Source organism: Lissotriton vulgaris, chromosome 10, assembly GCF_964263255.1.
Source record: "Lissotriton vulgaris chromosome 10, aLisVul1.2, whole genome shotgun sequence".
NCBI lineage: Eukaryota > Metazoa > Chordata > Amphibia > Caudata > Salamandridae > Lissotriton > Lissotriton vulgaris.
In genome coordinates, this window is record NC_141698.1 from 508,821,239 (window position 1) to 508,841,371 (window position 20,133).

Sequence of the window (20,133 nt, forward strand, 5' to 3'; positions counted from 1 at the left end):
CTGGTGGCCAGGTGTGGATATTTTTTTTGAGCACATTGTCAGGGACTTTTTCATAGTGCTAATTCTGATACGTTTTTGAAGACTTTAAAACCTAATATGAAAGGTCATTTTGTACCAAATGGTCCTTGGGAATCTATTGCCATGGACATTATGGGTGCCATTGGTCCTTTGACCAAGTACATTGTTGCTGCCATTGATTTATTTTCAAAGTGGCTTGTAATAAAAGTTGTTGATAAGGTCAATACTGATACTGTTTTACTTTTTCTAGATGAAGTTTTCACTGAGGAAGGTTTGCCTATATCTGTAAATTACTGATAATGGGGTACAATGTTTATCCAATAAGGTTAAATCGTACTTTCAGAAGACTGGTGTTGTACATTGAACTACTTCTTTGTATAATCCCAGTGGAAATGGGATTATAGAGAGATTCAACAGGGTTTTGAAGGGTGCAATACAAATATTTGGTGTTGACGATGGAAAATGGGAGATTCGGGTAATGAAGACTGTGTGGAAGTATAGAACTACTCCAAATGATATGACTGATTTTGCCCCTTTTGAAATTATGAGGGGTAGATTACCAAGAATGAAAATCAATCTGTCTTGGTTAATTTCTTCTACTAAATGTCAGGTGGATATTAATAAGGTTAAAAAAAGAATGGAGAGAACTCATATTGGAACAAACACACATTTGATTTAAGAAGAGGTTCTAAATCTGATCCTACTGTACAAGTGGGTATGTTTGTCAAAGTTAAGAAACCATGGAAAGTATCCAAAGGTGAAAGTCAATATTTGGGTCATCTTCTTGTAAAAGAAGTCTTGAAGAATGCTGTCAGACTTTCTAATGACAAAGTTTGGAATTTAAATAAGACTGCTGTACTTAAAGGTAACAGGAAATTGTACAAAGAAGCACCTGTTACTAGTAAAAGAAATTGTGATTTTGCTGATATTGCAGACAATAGTTTTGTTGAGGTTGAAAGTGAGAGTTGTACTGACTCTAAACGTTTGCGAAAAAATCCTGTATGGTTATCGGATTTCATAACTTTGATTCAAAATAAGTTGGACTCTTAATTTTTTGGGGGGGCTTAAGGGGAGAAGATGTGTTGTTGGTAAGTAACCTGTTACTGTAAATATACTATTGGCACGGACCCTGGTTCTACTCTGTTGATGTTCTAGAGTCTTGGGTCTGTGCCGTGTGGTTCTGGGGGCAGTTGGAAGCTGGTTTGTGATATGGTTGGATGTCCTTTGGTCTTGCTGCTGATTAACAATATATCCTGTTTCCTACTCAATTTGGATACGGCTCTACTTTACACACTGCATAGGACTTCTGCAGGGAGTCTACTTTGTAGGCGAGGCTGAAAGAAATTTACGGTAATTCTCCTTACTAGTCTGCTCGTATCAATGTAAACATTAAAGAGTATGTCCTTGTTGAAATACCACTACTGCCATGTGGGTTTCAAGTAGATATTTCAACTGCTGAAAGCAAGAAAAATCTGTGGGTGGAATAGCAAGAAAGAACATGCGCAATCAGATTGGCAAATCCAATTTCCGTATGTTATTCCCACAAAATATGTATTCCACATTATTCACCACTGCCTGGAATTTCTAGGACCAGCTGTAATGGCAATTCTTGGGGTTGGGGGGTGTATTTTGCAGATTTTTCTGGGGTCATTTGTAAAGAGGTCTTTTGTGATTGGATCACAAATGTAATAATCCTATCAGGGATATTTAGAATGCTATTGGTAAGTGAATAGCTGGTCAGATAATGCAGTAATAGTTTTTTCATTCTGTTTGGCTCTCTGGTTTTCTTCAGGCAACAACCAACATTTTGTGGCGAAAATTCGGTATTATACAAACTGGATAGCTCTTAGATCGAGATTACCTGGTCTGTAAGGCAAACAGGAGATTTCAAGAAATGCTGTTGCCTCTGAAAGGGTGGCACAGCTAAACTAAAGACACTCTCATCATCGGTTACCGTTCCTTCTCAAAGAAAAATTGAGTGTCCAAAGCAAACAACCCAAAAAAATATATTGGTGAAGGACAAAGCAGGTGCACAACAAAAAATCAAGCAAAATCTCCCTGATGTGACACAGAATGGGATTAAAATCAACAGCTACACCAATAATGCAACTTTATTCATAGGTCTGGTGTAGACTGGTGAAATAAAAAGGCTGGTAGCTTAAACTCGCATACCACTACCTGTGGCCGACATGTTTCACTGCCTGTTACGCTTTATGGCAGATTCATCAGGGCTCACCATTCGGTCACTGCACCGAAGTTGGACATCATCCATACAGGAACCTTGCACAGCCACGTCCACTCGTACCGGCTTTTCAAGGCTTGCTCTTAAGCCAACTGTGGGTTGTTACATCAACCGTACAGGTACGTTGCCTGCGACCATCAATCATCCCAAGAACCGTGTAGGGAACCACCTAACCATATCTATACCAAATTTAATAAACATAGCGGATCTCTGACTTAAAATCAGGAAGGTATGTCCAAGTAGAACTCTTTTTGGCCACTATGCGGTAAATGGTTTGGTTAAAGGAGGTTTTATTTTTTGTATCGGACATTACTAAAAATTGTTTACACTGCATAGACCAGTAACGGCAGGCCTGTATTCATTTAGGATATTCTGCTTGGACTAAAGATAGCCTGGGCGATATGTTATACCGACTCTTTTGCCAGGCTGTCAATGAGAAATATATAGCTGCTTATAATTATATACAATTTAGTATTGCTAGAGGCGAATCTAAGAACTGCGTCTAAGGGATCTGTTTTATCTGCCATTGCGCACATGACATGTGGTATCCATTGGAAGCATTGTTATGGAACCCATTTTTTTCGGTACGGTGTACTCACCACGTGATGGCGTTTCATGCCTCTTTGAGTCTGATGTTCTTGGGGGAGATACACAAAATGTATATAATGGCTCATGGTCAGTATTATCTGCTCCCCAGATCCGATCACAGCACCGTTGGATATAAGAGAGGTTTTTAAGAATAAGAGATTCAGACTGCATCAATTTTAAAGGTCTGTTTTGCACTTATTATTGTATTACCTATATTGGTGTTTTGAAACGTGAGGACTTTGTTTGGACTCTTAGTTGTCTCTCTTTTAATATTTAGACAGCCATGTTGATGGCGTTCACCTTTTAAACCTGAGCAAACGTGAGACTGCGAGCAGCTTTTAAATAAAGGTAAATAATGGCATACTAGAGATAGTATGTAAAGTAACCTCTTCTCACAGTAGATCTCCGGGGGTGAGACGTAATTTGGTGCTAATAGTGAAACACATATGCCAAACATGAAATTGCATAGTGTTTTTTAACATTAAATAGGAAATGCTTAAATATAATCATGTGTTTGAGATAAGATTTACAAAGATGATATGTATAAATGATGCATAGAATCTAGAATGTGGAGCTTATAGGATATGTTTTTTTTTAAAACTGTTGATGGTTGTAAATTGTAAATTGCATATAAAGCTGTAGTTATGCCTAGCTAAGACATCTCTCTTATATTACAGATTTTTATATATGTGTGGGATTCTATCAAAATATCCTGAAGAAGGTGTTGGCTTCTATATACTGTCCCCATCGAAACGCGTCAATGCCCCTTTTGAGTAGAAGTATATAAAGCCTTGGTGACAATATCTTTGAGTGAAAGAATCAATTGTGTATCAAAGTGTGATTACTTTTTTGGCTATTTTACTGACCTCAAACCAATAGAATTCATCATTTTTTCTGGTCCTGTTTCCCACTTATGAAAATCGGATTGTCATGTAATGAGAATTTTATCAGCATAACCGGTGCAGCTTTTTATCATGTTTGATGTCTTATAATGTTTTTAACAAATTGAATAAATTGTCAAAAGTATTCTTAACCAAATGTTCCTTGTTCGCTCCAGTTTGAATGGATGGTTGTGATAAGAGATTGTCTCTGTGATTTGAGTTTGCACCCAAAAGGGAATTTCTTGTAGACACTTGTGTTTTGGTACCCTACCTTTTTGGGCTTTGGAGTCCCTCTCTTTTGTTAGAGATAGGGTAATTGAGCACAGCCAGGGTTAAGGTGCAGGGTGCCCTTCACTTCTTTGGGCCTTAGTGCCACTGCACTAAGGCCCAAAGAAGTGGTGTAACACAAAAGGATAGGGCCACCTCCAGAATGTGAGGAGGGACTCCATGAGTCTCCCATATCTGACAGATATACATTGGGCACGGGCTGAATAGAGCCCACCTGATGGTTTGGGGCCCCTTGAAGGGTTGGGTCTCTGCTGCACCGTGGGGGCTGCAGAGGTCTGCGTTTCGCCCTTGCTGCATCTGCTGATACTGTTATCTATGCCCCTAGCACCCAGGTATGAGGCATGAGTGAGGTTACAAAGGCTGTGGGTGAGAAATCTTTTATTGCCAGGTTGACCCATAGCATTCACTGCCACACACACTTAGGTCTTGCTTGTGTTGCCAACTTTTTTTGCTGGCCTCCATAGGAAAAAACTGACCAGGCTTGTAAAAACCAAGTGAAGTGCCAAGCCTATGTCCTGCATGGTCTGCTCCTTTCCCCTTGCCCCTTGCCCTTTGCTCTGGCCTCTGCTGTCACCCTTCCTGGCGCAACCTCTCTGTTGGCCTCAATATGAGTTTGGCGAAACCCATGTACAAACTGCCCGCCAGATCAGGAGTTTTCTCCTGCTCTGGGGGGCAGCTCTTTGGGGTTCCCAGGGCGGTGCCTATGAAATAGGCACCGCAATAGGAACATCAAAGGTAGTACCTGAACGACATGGTCTACTGCCGTCCATGCCGTGTAGGTATTGGTGTGCATGCACACAGGGTGGTGCATGTTGTACCCCCCTGTGTGCATCCACATGGCATTAGGCACAATGGGACCTGTTGGGCCCCCTTTGTTTCCTCATCCCCACACTTTTCATGGTGGTTGCACCACCATAAAAAGTGTGTTGGTGAGGGAACTCGTAAAAAGCTTGGTGGGGTACAGCGGTCCGCCAAGCATATTGCGGCCTCAATACCGCTGGGCCAGGGATCTCTGATCCCTGGCGGTAGTGGTGGTCCTAGGGTGACCCGGCCTCCCTGGTCATAATGGGGCGGTCAGAAGAATGCCACCACCGCGCCCCATGAGTCTGGCGGTCTGTGGACTGCCAGACTCATAAGAAAGCCTAGTGTTCGAAAGAGGATATAGCTTTCTTGCATCAATCTCCTGTGCCAGAATGCCCTGTCAACAGGTCACCCTTACGAAAGAAATGGTCATTAACTTTATTCTATGGTTTCAATGGTCAAGTGCAATTGAGAATATTTGGTTAACTCCACAAGCGCTACAGTTTCACAATTTTGCTATACTACACAGGTGTATTAAAGTATTTACCCACCCTATTTGCATGTGTAAACTTCTACCCCTGACTAACCTGTAAATTACAAAATGTGTGCACTTCAATCCTTTTTAGGTCTGGCTAGAGTCTTGCCGACCCCAGGTGTGCACAATGGCAATGTCTAACTTAAAACTGAAGATGCTTCACCATCGCCTAATTCCTATTTACGTTCACACCAAATAGGGGGACCAGGCGTCCCTAATTTGCTGAGATCATCTTTCCCTCTTTCTCAGTAAAATTCTATCGTTGGACAACTTGCCTAAGTTTGTAACAGTGCGAGATTAGGTAGCAACTCTACTCAGGAAACAATTTATGTTAGGAAAATATTGTTTGCCAAAATTGCATTTACAATTCCCAGTGTTATAATGTCGGAAATCCAGCCCTTGTACGTAAGTACGTAATTGTAGTAAATGCTATTTGTTGATGAGCACTAGCACTCAAGTTATTCAATTCCCACGGTTTGCAATTTTTTAGTCCTACTTCTATGTCTGTGAGTGGCTCGGTTGTTGGATTTTAAAATCGGGTGACCTTAACGTCGAGCCATAAAAGAACTTAATTCAATCTTTTCTATCCATGTGACTTTTAGCAAAAATGTTGTCAAGAGTTTTGCAGCTTACTAAGAAATTTCTTTTTTTAAATGATCATGTCTTACTTGATCCGCATGCCAAATAACCTATCACAATCATGGACCCTCTGCCGAAATTTACTCTTGTCCTACCCAACCAGTAAGGATGGTGGGAGATTTTAGGGGCAACATGAAAATAGTTGAAAATATAATCAGGGCACAAGGCGGACGCAGGTAGACAGAGTCTGCAAACTCTTTTCATTGGGTGAACCCCTTACCTTGCCAAGAAGTTGGGCCCCACTGGAATATGCTGAACTCGTCACTGTGACATTTTCAGACACCGGGGCTCATTCAGCAGCGCGTACAGATTGTCTTTTTTTTAGAGCAGCAATGTGCAGGCAGCAAGGAAGCTTTTGTTATTTTGAATTTCAGCAGGACGCCAAAGAAAGGCCGAATTTAGGGAGCTGTCAGGACTCTTTTTGTTGGAGTATCCTGGCTGACAGCTATCTGTGGGACTGATACTTAGATGCAAATTCAATGGAGGGAAACAAAAGCACACAGCCTTTTATTACTTCACAAGGATTAAGGAGAGGCACCCCTTTGACTTTGTTTAGTCCCTGTAAATAAGAAATATGCATGCACTATAAGAATGTCTTATTAATCAATCAGTCAATCAGAGTACTTGTAAAGCGCGCTACTCACCCCTGAGGGTCTCAAGGCGCTGAGGGAAGAGGGTGCAGCTACTGCTCGAAGAGCCAGGTCTTGAGGAGTCTTCTGAAGGCGGGTACGTCTTGGGTCTGCCATAGGTGGGTAGGGAGGGTGTTCCAGGTCTTGGCGGCGAGGTAGGAGAAGGATGTGCCGCTGGAGGTTGTTCGTTGGATGCAGGAGTAGTGGCGAGGGCAAGTCTGGCGGAGCGGAGCTGGCGGGTGGGGGTGTAGAAGCTGAGTCTGCTGTTCAGGTAGGCTAGTCCGGCGTTGTGGAGTGCTTTGTGTGCGTGAGTGAGGAGCTTGAAGGTGATCCTCTTGTCAACAGGGAGCCAATGTAGGTCTCTCAGGTGGGGAGTGATGTGGCTGCGGCGGGGGACATTGACGATCAGTCGGGCGGAGGCATTTTGGATGCGTTGAAGTCGTCGTAGGTGTTTGGCTGGGATTCCTGCATAGAGTGAGTTGCCGTAGTCCAGTCTGCTGCTGACGAGGGCCTGTGTCACTGTTCTTCTTGTTTCGGTCGGGATTCACTTGTAGATCCTGCGGAGCATGCGGAGGGTGTTGTAGCAGGAGGAGACGGCCGTGACCTGTTTAGACATGGAGTGGGAGGAGTCGAGGATGAATCCTAGGTTGCGTCCATTGTCGGTGGGTGTCGGTGCTGTTCCCAGTGTAGTCGGCCACCAGGAATCATCCCAGGCTGAGGGGGTGGGTCTGGGGATGAGTACCTCCGTCTTGTCTGAGTTCAGCTTCAGACGGCTGTTCCTCATCCAGTCGGCGACGGCCTTCATTCCCTTGTGGAGGTTGGTTTCGGTGGTGTGCGGGTCCTTGGTGAGGGAGAGGATGAGCTGGGTGTTGTCAGCTTAGGAGATGATATTGAGGTCGTGTTGGCGGGCCACTTGTGCGAGGGGGGCCATGTAGATGTTGAACAGCGTCGGGTTGAGGGATGAGCCCTGGGGGACGCCACAGATGATGTCAATGGCCTCGGATCGGAAGGGCAGGTGGCGGACGCTTTGGGATCTGCCGGAGAGGAAGGAGGTGGTCCAGTCAAGAGCCTTCTCTTGGATTCCGGCTTCTAGGAGGCGTGTCTTTAGAGCGCCATGGCAGACCATGTCGAAGGCAGCTGACAGGTCCAGGAGGATGAGGGCTGATGTTTCGCTGTTGTCTAGTTGGCGCCTGATGTCGTTTGATATTGTCTGTGGCGGCGATGAGGGCTATCTTGGTGCTGTGGTTTCGTCTGCACCCAGACTGGGACGGGTCCAAGATGTTGTTGTCTTCCAGGTGGCGGGCCAGTTGCATGTTGATGATTTTCTCGATGACCTTTGCCGGGAAAGGGAGCAGGGAGATGGGCTGGAAGTTCTTGAGGTCCTTGGGGTCCGCCTTGGGCTTCTTGAGGAGGGCGTTGATTTCGGCGTGTTTCCAGCTTTACAGGAATGTCGCTGTTTCGAAGGAGATGTTGATAACCTTCGGTAGTTGGGGTGCGATGGCAGTGTCTGCTTTGTTGAATACGTGGTGTGGGCACGGGTCTGATGGAGATCCTGAGTGGATGGAGTTAATGACCTTGTGTGTCTCGTCGTCGTTGAACCAGGAGGTCAGGCGGTTGGTGCTGGTGGTGTTCACAGGGGAGGTGGGGTCTGGTGTAGTCGGGCGTGTCATGGTGTTGAAGCTGTCATGGATGTCAGCGATCTTGCGGTGGAAGAAGATGGTCAGTGAGTTACACAGTTCTTGTGAGGGCGGTATGTCGTTGGCGCTGACGCTAGGGTTTGAGAGTTCCTTTTCGATGCTGAAAAGCTCTTTGCTGTTGTGTGTGTTGTTATCCAGGCGGTCTTTGAAGGAGGATCTCTTGGCTAATCTGATGAAGTGGTGATGTCTTCGGGTGGCGTTCTTGTGGGCTACGTGGTTGTCCGGAGTGCGTTCGTGGAGCCATATCTTCTCCAGTATCTTCTCCAGTTTCCGGCATGCGCGTTTGGAGGTCTGCAGCTCGTCAGTGAACAAGGTGGCTTGCTTGCTGGCGTGGTTGTTGGAGGGTTTCTTGAGTGGGGCGAGGGTGTTGGCACAGTCGGCAATCCACTGTCTGAGGTTACGGGTGCGGTGTCTGGGTTGGTGGGGTCGTTGGGTGGGTTTTGTGCGAGGGTGGTGATCAGCTGGTCTTCTGTGACTTTGCTCCAGCAGCGGCGAGGTAGCTGTTGGGTGCGGTGGTGCGTGGTTTATTTATTGAAGGTGAAATGGATGCAGCGTGGTCGGTCCAGTGGAGTTTGGTGGTGTGGTCGAAGGTGACATGGTTGTCTGTAGAGAAGATGGGGTCCAGCGGCGTGGGTGGGCGCGGTGACGAGTTGTCTGAGGCCGAGGTTGTCGATCAGGGTGGCAGAGTTGGCGTTGTTGTTGTTCTCAAGGTGGAAATTCAGGTCCCCGAGGAGGATCTCATGTGTTGGTCTGTCCCAGTATTTACACAAATAACAATTTAAATGCAATTATTTTGTTTTATTTCGTTTATAGCGCAACTCATCCCAATGATCCCAATGCAGGGTGTCAGAGCGCTTTTCCTCACACGTACACATTATACATTGACAATTAATCATATAAAGGTATAAATCTATGTACAGGAAATGTTACATCTGAAAGTGAGGGTTACAAGGTGTAGGAGACACCAGTCCTTCATAGCACACTGTGCTATATTAGAAGAATTACAATTTATGAACAGCAGGTAACAAAATTATACCCGGTATTAAAAGCAGACACTTACCTATCTACATAAAATACAAATCTTTCATCTGCATGTTACCTGCTGTGCTTTGCAGGAGACATATTAACCCCTACTGTGACTCAAAACTAGGACTGGACAAGACACAGATCTCTTTAGAAAATGTGTTAACCTCCAAAGTTATCTTACTAATATTATTATTTTTCTCCAAGATTTACTGGGCACACGAAGATCTCTGCAGCAGGGGCCTTAACCCCTTAAGATTTTTTAAAATGCAGACTTTGCAACCAATGAAACAGAGCAGATTTACGGCCACATTTCACCTTGTTGCCAATTTCTTTGTGGCAGAGTTTTAAAATACAAATGTGTACGTTGAGGACCAGATTTTGCATCAGAGTTAAGTCACTTTTATGGCACAACCCTGATGCAAAATCTAATGTGCTAAATGTTGTAATGGGCTCAAATGACTCACGATAAATCTGATAAACATATATGTTAGTTCTTAAGATGTGATGTCACTTGCTATGAGGTCATGGGTTGTGATGCCAAGTGCGTTGTCACGCGCCGTGACGTCACGCACCATGATGTCACTTACATACTAACTTGGATAGTCCTTTTTTAGGACTTGTGCCCTGAATATAATGTTGAAGCCTTTAAAAGCACCTGCCTACATAAGTAAAGCATTGTCTTACTAGATCAGTAGCTCGTTTTGTTGTTTTTGCATTGTAATTGAATGTAAAAATAATTACATGGAACTGCTATTTTTCAAAGTGTAATGAAAACGTACACATTTTTACATACTGCTGTAAGTGTGGAAACCGCCCACGCAGAGTGCAGAGTGTCTTCATTTCTTATGCAGAGAACAGGTTTATGACTATTTTTTGTCAATGACGTTATCTTTTCTGTAGAGGAAACGGAGTGACTGATTGAAATGGAGCAGCAGCTATTTTCAGACGCACAGGTTCTCGTCAATATGTTATCCTTCCTAACAAGGGTTTCTGCCTCTATGCCGGTTTCTTTCTTCGCTTGATTTTGCTTCGTCATATGTTTTGTTTGCGAGGTACAAGAGAATGCAGGATGAAAGAATGAATGCTTTGAAACAGTAAGGAACACCGCACGGCTTACAAACGCTATTTGTAGTGCTAGACGCCAGGCTGCGCATGAGTTGATTTACGTAAAGCGGACGCACGTGGGCAGTATCACGTTAACCATTGATGGCAATGGCTGTTCTCTGTATTGTAATTTGTCATCACTATATTTCACAGTGATGGATACTTGCTTCATATTAAATCAGGTTTTGTTGTTTTGGAAATTAAAACACCACCCTAGCATTTACTGCTGATAAGGGCACAAGTCCTGTAAAAGGAAGTGGGGTACTAGCCAAGTTAGTCAGTATACAAGTGACAGCATGGCGCGTGCCATCACAGCGCATGACGCCACGACGCGCGACATCGCATGTGGCATCACAGGAAATGACCTCACTGGAAGTGACATCACAAGAGTGACATCAGACATTAAGACCTCACACATATGTTTATCAGGTATATCATGAGTACATTTAACACCTTCGCTGCTAAGGCAATTCCCCTCCTGTGCTGGAAATTGCTCTATTTCATTGTTTTATGACGAGCTGGGCTCGTCATCAGCACACGACCACTGTGCACCATGACGAGCCCAGCTCGTCATCAGCATCGAAAGGGTTAAGAGCATTGTGAGATTTAACAAATTAGATTTTGCGTCGGAATTGTGCCAAAAAAGTGCTGCTACCCTGACGCAAAATCTGCCCCTCAACCAATACTTTTTATTTTTTTTTAAAACCCTGCCACTAAGATGGAATAGTAATAATGGCAAGATAACTTTGGGTGGTAATACTTTTGCTGGAGAGATCTGTGTTGTGTGTTTTCCTATATATGAATCAAAGTAGCATAGAAAGTGAATGTGTCTCCTGCAAAGAACATCATGTAACATCCAGATGACATATTTTTATTTTATGTATATGTTGGTTACTGCTTTAAACACAAAGATCCTTTTGTTACATGCAATTCAGAAAATGTAATCTGTCTAATATAACACAGTGAGCTATAAATGACATGCAACTTCTGCACCTTGTAACCCTCAGTGTGTTATGTTACACATCATGCATGTTGATTTACATACTTATATGTTTTATTGTCAATGTACAATTCTCCCTTGTTGCATGTGCATTCGCCGTCCAGTCAGGATACTGCTTAAAAGGAGGCCTGATGGCCCCTTAACCTCTGCCTTTATTTTTTTCCCAGCTGGAAGTGGAAGGAAAAAAAGTCCACCCTTTGCTGCCTGTACATTGATGCTGGGAAAGCAGACAACATGCAGGCGCTGCTGAACGTGCCCCGGTGTCTGGAAATTATACCTGGACAAGTTCATCATATTTCTGTGGGCAGGTGCTGTGTACCCAAGTGTACCCCAGACTTCTGCCCTGGATGGAGTTTTGAACAAATTCTGCAAAACAAAAAAACTATGAGAAAATCCAATGAAAGAACATTGAAGGTTTATCAGATTGGCTTTTAAATTTGACTTGAAAATTAATTGAAATCCCTTTTATCCTGGGATTTTCAGAGGCTCAGGGGTTAAAGATTATCATGCAGCACTGCTCCATTATATTTGGATCTTTTTCAGTCAGGCAGCAGTGAATACTTTTCAAGAGATACAAGTTTCACTCATCAGAGTTTCTGCAGATGTTTAAATAATTAAAAATAGCAATTTGCCTCACATGGCTTTCAAAATTAAACCTCCGACTGTCTTTCTATACTGGTAGACTTTAGCAATAAAGAGGAAAGTCATGTGCTGAGGAATGAAGAGAATGTGTGGGTGCACCCAGAATAACTTTCTTCTAAATCTATATTGTATTCAGGTATAGGTCCCCTTTGAGATCGCAATGTATTGTGGTGGGAAACATCCATTACAACGCAGTCATTACAACGACCTACCTTTACAACCCAACAGTTCAAATGCAACTTCCTTTACTTCGCATGCCATTACAATGCATGCCATTACAACGCATGTAACTACAAGGCATGCCATTACAACACATACCATTATAATGCATGCCATTTCAACACATTATAAGGTAAGTAATGGAGATGTATTTTTGTATTAGGGTGAGTATGGGCTTTGGGGCACATGCGAATAGTCACTTTTACCCCTACACTATCCAACACTACTGTTGCACTCACTGGAGTGGGAATAGTCATTTTTACCCCTACATTATCCAACACTTGGTAATTTTTCCCCCTACGCTATCAACACTTACCCTACTGTTACCATAAAAGTATTATGCGTTGTAATGGTATGCGTTGTAATGGTATGCATTGTAATGGAATGCGTTGAAATGGTAGTTTTTAAAAATGAATTGTAATGCCATGAGTTGTAAAATCACGCAATGTAATGGTAGTTGTGATGTAAAGACTGCGTTGTAAAAGCATGCGTTGTAATTGCATGCATTGTAACTTCATATATTCTATTGTAGTAGTTGCAGTCTTTTGAATGACCAATTATTTTATTCAGTTGTTGGTCAGTAGTGAGGTTATATCGTATTAGCGCTACTGCAGTATTCTTTCAAGTGACAACTGTTAGTAATTTGAAAACTTCTATTCATAAATCATGCAAATGTAATAAAATAAGATTACTCAAGACTCAGAAGCCAAAATGTAGATTTAGTATTCTTACCTCCACATAAATTTACCTTGATGATATACATACATCGTCAAGGTACGTAGATGTGTAGTTAGGTATGAAAAATCTATAGCTGTCTGCATTTACATTTTTAGTTACTCAATATTCTGTCTACGATATTAATGTCAAAATATATTCTGTAGTCGATATACAGGATCCACACCAATTGTAACCATATATTAACTTTTTTGCTTACCCACATTGATTCATATGTGTTACTGATTTATGTCTTAGATGGCAGACAACATACAAATGTACATAAATACAAATATGTATATAGTTGTATTTCCACTACTTTTTCAAAATTGTTTAAAAAATCTATGTTTGGGTGTGTATAAAGTATTTGACAAAAAGGTAAGAGATACACCTGATTGCTTTTATGTTGGTCTTCCACTGACACTGACATGTTGATGTTTCATAAAATGCAATTGCCTTACCTATTTATTAAAAGTACCTAGTCTTGAAACAACTTGCACAAGCAGTGCAAGGCGTGCATTTGCAGCAAAACTGCAACTTTTCTACTTTGGCATACACCAATGGAAAATTCCCAGAGGACCATTCCCTTTTTTCATGGAGGTGGTCCCCATGCAGATCAGGACATTTGTGAGGTCACAGAATGTATGCTCCTTATGGGCTATGCCATGGGGTAGATAGCAGGAACAATGTGATGCACCTGACAGATGCTTACAAGATACCCTGATATGTCGGACCAAACTTGTATTTATTTGTTATAATCGCAAGGAGCAGAGGGGATATTGATTACTCCATGTTCAGGGTGGCATGTACGTTTAATACCCATGGGCAACACACATGTGGAACCTCAAAGAGTTATGGAAATAACTTACTGGAGCAACAATGTAAGAAGCATTTTACGACCTACTATTGTAGGTTCTGAATAATGGGGACATACCTGATGGACCTGGCCTATTGTTGTTTTTTTCTGGTTTTATTTATCTTGTGTTTTGAATACGTCACAATTGCACAGAAAGTCAATGAAAATATATAAAATAAAATTGAATATGCCCAAGGGATGAAAAACATTTGAGGAGTGAATGTTGGGCACCTGTCAATCACATAGACTACTTTTGACCCTTTTGGGTGTGAGATAATGGGCTGCACCCTTGGGGTACATGTGGACACCCACCCAAAGACTGGAGTACCCTGAAACATAGTCACCCAGTACAGCTAAGACACTAGAGCACAGTGAACCCTTCGGCTCCGACTTTGAGTGTTTTTGTCATTTCTCCATACGGCTGCTGCAATCGTCTTTATCCCATTGAAGAGACCATAGCAAGATAAAGAAATCAGCACTAAATCAGTTATGAATAAACTGCCATCTTGTTTAGCAGGACAGAACACAACATGAAGCCTGCGATTCCAAATATAGCTTGTTTAATATACTGATCATCAGAGTTATCTCATCCAACACAATTCCATTATATTGTCCTTCAGCTGTGAAATTTGAAATATTTCAATAGTATTATTAGGAAAAAAATATTTCTATGTAACCTACCAACTGCAATAAGACTTCAGAAGCCGTATTAAGATTGCCCAGATTTGTATCCTGGTAATTCACACTCTGGGAGTTATTGATACCTGGTCCAGAGTATAAGTTAATCAAGTTAGGAGTGTCCCCTGAGGATACCCTCAGAAATGAAGAATTACAGAAGAATTTGGCAATATTACATCATGCAATTATGCATAACGTCCAGGTATAATGCACTGGATCCATAAGGTTCCTTCCGATATCATCATTTTAATGGGGCCTATAACTCCCGGAATTACATGCTATTCGTAATGAGGTCCCACAAAAAGTGCTGTTATGAAATTGGAAACCAAACAAATTATACTTTTTCAGGTTTAAAAAAGAAAAAACGTATGATTTACCACGTAAGATTCAGCAGTCAGCACCACAGAAAAGGGTATATCAGATACCTGGAAATAATCAAATAATTCCCTGTGAATGATACTGCATGGGTAAGCAAGTATGTTTATGTAGAACTATGAACATGGGGATTTGTTAAATTGTGATCCATGTACCCTGGAATGGTTGCCCCATAGCGAGCTAGACGCAAGATGAAAGTCAAACTGGTGGAAAAGTCCAGGAGGTAAAGAAAGAAAGGAGAGGGAGATAATATAAACAGGCTAATAAATAGGAGATCATTAGCTTTGTGTTGAGAAAGAGATATTCTTCAAAGAAGGTCTTGGCTTTCTTCATGAATGTGGGATGGTCTTAAATGTCTTTAACCCAACGCAACATGGAGTTTCAAAGCCTTAGGCATTAACAGTCATTCTTCTGCCCCTGACATTAGATTTAATTCCACAGAGTGTCAGTGTGAGCCAGATGTTGTCACCTGCTTTGGCATGTTAAGATTACTTCGCAAGGTGCTACCGTTACTCCCTTTTCAAGCAAAAAAATGATTGGTTCAGGCCCTTATATTGTCTCGACTGGACTATGGAAATGCCCTATACTTGGCCGTTCCTAGCTCGGTTCTGGCGAAACTCCAAGTCGTACAGAATTTTGCCGGCAGGATCCTTGTAGGGCTCTCAGGCCGTCAATCGGCCAGACCCACCTTAAAGGCCCTCCATTTGCTCCCGATCAGGGAAAGGGTCCACTTCAAGGCCCTGTGCATTTCCCACAAGGTGCTGAGAGGGAAGGGACCAGTCATTATCTCCTCTCTGGTCCATCCTTACTGAGCTAACAGGCTGCTTCTTTTGGATAACCTCCATTTAGTCTCAGTTCCCAGAATCCGGAGAGCCTGAAGTGGTGACAGACTGTTTTCCTATAATGCGGCTAAACTCTGGAATGCCCTCCCATTGCAGCTTCTTAGGGAATCCAGTCATAATATTTTTAGGAATGGTCTGAAGACCTGGCTTTTTCCCATCTAACCCTGTTGCACTTTAATTTAGTGCCCGCAAGCGCTGGAATGCCTCCAGGTAACCACACGCTTTATAAATGCTACCTCACTCATTCAGGTTATCCTAACTCAATCTGAGGATTCTAGCTCTGTAATGTCTTTGAAACTGTGCATTAAGCAGATCGGTCTTTCTTCTAAATTCATCAATCAGCCACTTTGGTAGTCTTATGGCCAAAGTTCCATCTTGAAAATAAGTTCATTAGCCCATTGCCTTATTGCAAATTCTGCCAAAATAATTAAATCAGCATATCACCTAAGTTGAGTGTATAGACAAGCACAAAGGGCTCCATAGGCAGAGCTCTCAACTTTTTGGGAATTAATAGGGTTGAGAACTAATGAGCATTTTCATCACATCATACGATGTAAAGTTACACAATTTTTGACATTGGTGACAATATGAGGTCACAGTGATTTTTTTTTTTAAATAAATGTATAATAAATTAACTAGCACTAGCACCTCTCTAAAATAGTATCCTGACTTCTAAAAGTAGGGGAGTGGTGCTTTGAGGTACCCAAGTGGCATCTCAAGTAAATTGAAGGGGTCTGTAGAAGGGGTGTCCCTTTAGAAATGTCTTTGTAGGTCTTCTATGGCTTCCAATAACTATTCTGTACACAGCAGTGCTCTGAACAGAGTTGGATTTAGAGTTTACATTCAAGCGCTTTTCACCTGTGATATTTAGACTGCTGTGTGTGAGGGAGACCTTTACCAGACCTCAAATGTGTGAGGCTCACTTTAAATGAGTGAGACTTGAGGTCTCCATATTACATAGGTAGTTAGTTGCAGCTGTCAGCTGGAATGGAGACAATCCCAGACCACTCACCATTGAAAGGATAATCATGGGTAAATATGGGAAGCCTACAGTCATCAATACCCAACATGGTACATACACAAGAAATAGCTCACTGCCAGCGGAAGTCAATTGAAAGGATGTGATCCTGTTGCCTTGTTGAAAAGACCAGCCATTTGATCACGACTCACTCTTCACCATGACGTTCTTAATCTGCGCTGTTCAACCATTGGGAAACGTACGCTTAATCAACCACAAAAGAATGTGAGGGAAATTGAATGAGGCCTACAAAAACAGCCTCTATGTTTTAATACTTTCTTGCTTCTATACTACTCCACATGTATTTCAAAAATATGCTGAATGTTTGGCACTCCATATTTAATAGCATACTATCTTCCCGTGAATGGTTAGAGGCTGATGGCGACTCTCGTGGGTTTTATAACTAAATTATGTGTATTTTTTCCATTAGTTCAACATTCTTATGCTTAGCCATCAAACATTTTTGTTACTGTGCAATAACTACTGAAAAAGCAATCATTTTAAAATTATTATATTTTTAAGGGGAGACGATAAAAAATATATTTCATTAAAAATATGTATACATTTAATGTACATCGAGCTTGGTGATATATCACATTAAATGATTTCTCGAATTTTCGCAAAAGGAGACCAGCTTGCAGCAGTGAGATAGCCTGCATTAGTGTCAAAGCCGCTTAAATCCCAAACTGCATGCTGATAATGGGAGAGACTTATCAAAGAAGTTGCACATTATGTACGGATTCACTTTTATTTTTTGTCCACATTTCTATATATTATTTCCAATGTCTAACGAAGAATTCACTTTTGCCTATAACTGACAGATCCCAAGATGTGCGCTTTTCCAACATTACAAGGGACTAGGTATGAAAATGAAATGCCTTGATTCTGGAGATGTTCCATGCAACACACACATAACCAAGGTTTTTGTTTACACATTTATCTGGCGTAAAATTCACCCAAGTGAATTGAAGTTGCTTACATGAACACCAGTTACATTACATAAGGTCAAATAAAAAATATTTAAGCACAGGGAGATTTGCCCAAGATCACAGGATGTTGAGCCAACTCCGAGACTCGAACCTGGGGGCATATCTACACAAAAATGTCAGAGCCCGAAGTTGTGGCAAACTCAGCATTGCTGCGCTCCAACATTTTTAAAACACAGGAATGCGCCATATGAAGAAGAGAAAGGTGCACCCTTGTTTTTTCCCCTAGCGCTGGAGCAAAAAAGCTGCCTAGCACTAGCGCAGGCACACTGCTGCCATGTTGCAAGAGTGCCTGTGCTGCAGGGGTGATTGTTTTTGTGTAGAAAGGGACCCCTTCCTGCACATAAACATTTGTTCATGGCGATTTGTTCTTTCGATCAGTGCTGCCGAATTCAGCACACATGTAAAGAGAAAAAAACGTAGAAAAATGAATAATTTCTCCTCGTATTGCCATTCTAATGCCTGGCAAAACATGGCAATAGAATGGTGCTGTTTTTGGCGCTGTCTCAGCCTTGTAAATCGGGGGGGGGGGGGGGGGCAGTTTCAAAAAGCAATGGCTGTTGTGGTGGAATGCCCCTTTGCGGCAGAGGACTGCAGTGGAAAGGGGCATATTAATAAGATGGCATTAAGCCACAGTGGCTTAGCGTCACCTTGTAAAAATGGAAAATGGTGCTGGGCCATTGGAGCATCAAAAAAATGACGCACCTTTGACAATAGGGGCATGTACATATGCCCACTGGATCGCAGGTTCCAAAGCCAGCACCTCTGGCTGTTGGTTCACCTCTGCGCCCTTTTTTGTTTTGCCTTTTTTTCTCTATGTCAATCAGTGCTGGAAATTGGAAAACATGTATTTGGCAAGCCTAGATTGCCTCTAAGTTAAGCCTGACTACTCTGTGCCAAGCTACCAGAGGGTTGAGCGCAGGTTAATTTGGGGTTTGCTTGTAACTTTACCATGACAAGGATTGTGGATGCTGCTTTAATAGGGGTAGACCCCCCAGACCAGTAGCCCAATTTTTAACACTGTGTCACAATGAAACTTAACTTCCTTTATTATTCGGAGTAGAATTTAATTTAAATGAATCTGAGGCCATGCAACCAAGTGTATGCTGTTCTCTCTTTGCGCGAATTATTGTGCTCATACGGAGGGTACCTGAACACTTGTTTCTACAGTGCTATTGATAACATGTTTTCTTATTTTGAGGTGTACTATTCTCAGTTTCTGACTTTTCCCATCATCTCTCAGATAAGTGGTGACTTGGTTTTCCCTGAAGTACTCAGTGAAGGTGATTCTGAAATTGAACATGTCAAGGTCACAGCACCAGCCAGCAACAACAGGAAAACAATCACAGAGGTCAGTTGTGCCCTAGTAGATCTATGAAAGGGGAGCAAGAACAAAGAATTAGTATGCAGAAATTCCTCCGCCTGCAACCACCAGAGGACACCTCTTATTAATAGAGGAAGTAATATATTTTAACAGTAGCATCACCAATTAATCATGGATGAGGAGTTTTAAAATAATAGGTACAAGAATATGTACATTTAGAACTGACCACTGGCAAACCAGTACCAGGTAGCCCCTCATATCCACCATCAATACCACAGCCAAGACCTGCAATTAAGGCCACTTAGTAAAATCAAGAGACTGTTTTATGATCATTTCATGAGCATGTGGTGAAGCAGTGTGCCGAAAGTACTGCAAAGGCCTCTATAATCCCATAGACAGACGCAGCCTGTGCAGGTAAGAGCGTTGGGAGCCGCTATGGCGACATTTCGCGGGGCAATGACGAGGGGAAATGAAATAAATATTAGATTTTCCCTTGTAATCATCCATTGAAATCCCCCCACCCAGTACCACCGTCCCACCACTCTTACCTGCACCAGCCGCAGCTGCCTATATGCCAATTTACATACTGTTTAACTCCACAACAAATCTGTAAACTTGAAACAATTGGCATGGTCCTGTCATCTAGTGTTCAGAGGCTGAAATTTATCAAAAAGGCCCACCTAATTTCAAGTAGTTTGTCCAACCACGAAGAAAAAACAAGACCATTGTACAAGAGATGGTGATAAATAAGACGGCAACTGGTTACATGACTTAAATGACTTTGTTTTTACGTGATGTCATGTAAAATATATCTGAAGTAGATGCTATAGTATTTTGAAGCATACCATGCTTGTCTGTCCTGGTTGTGGCTTGATTCAGTCACCTTATCTCTTGCAACCTGCTACAAAGAGACTGCTTAAATGCAAGACTCAATGTATTTTCTTTACTCTCAATTTAGTCAGACACGTGTGTGAGTGGTACATTGAGTGGACTTGTTGAGAACCTTGTGCATGCAGCTATGGCTTAACATA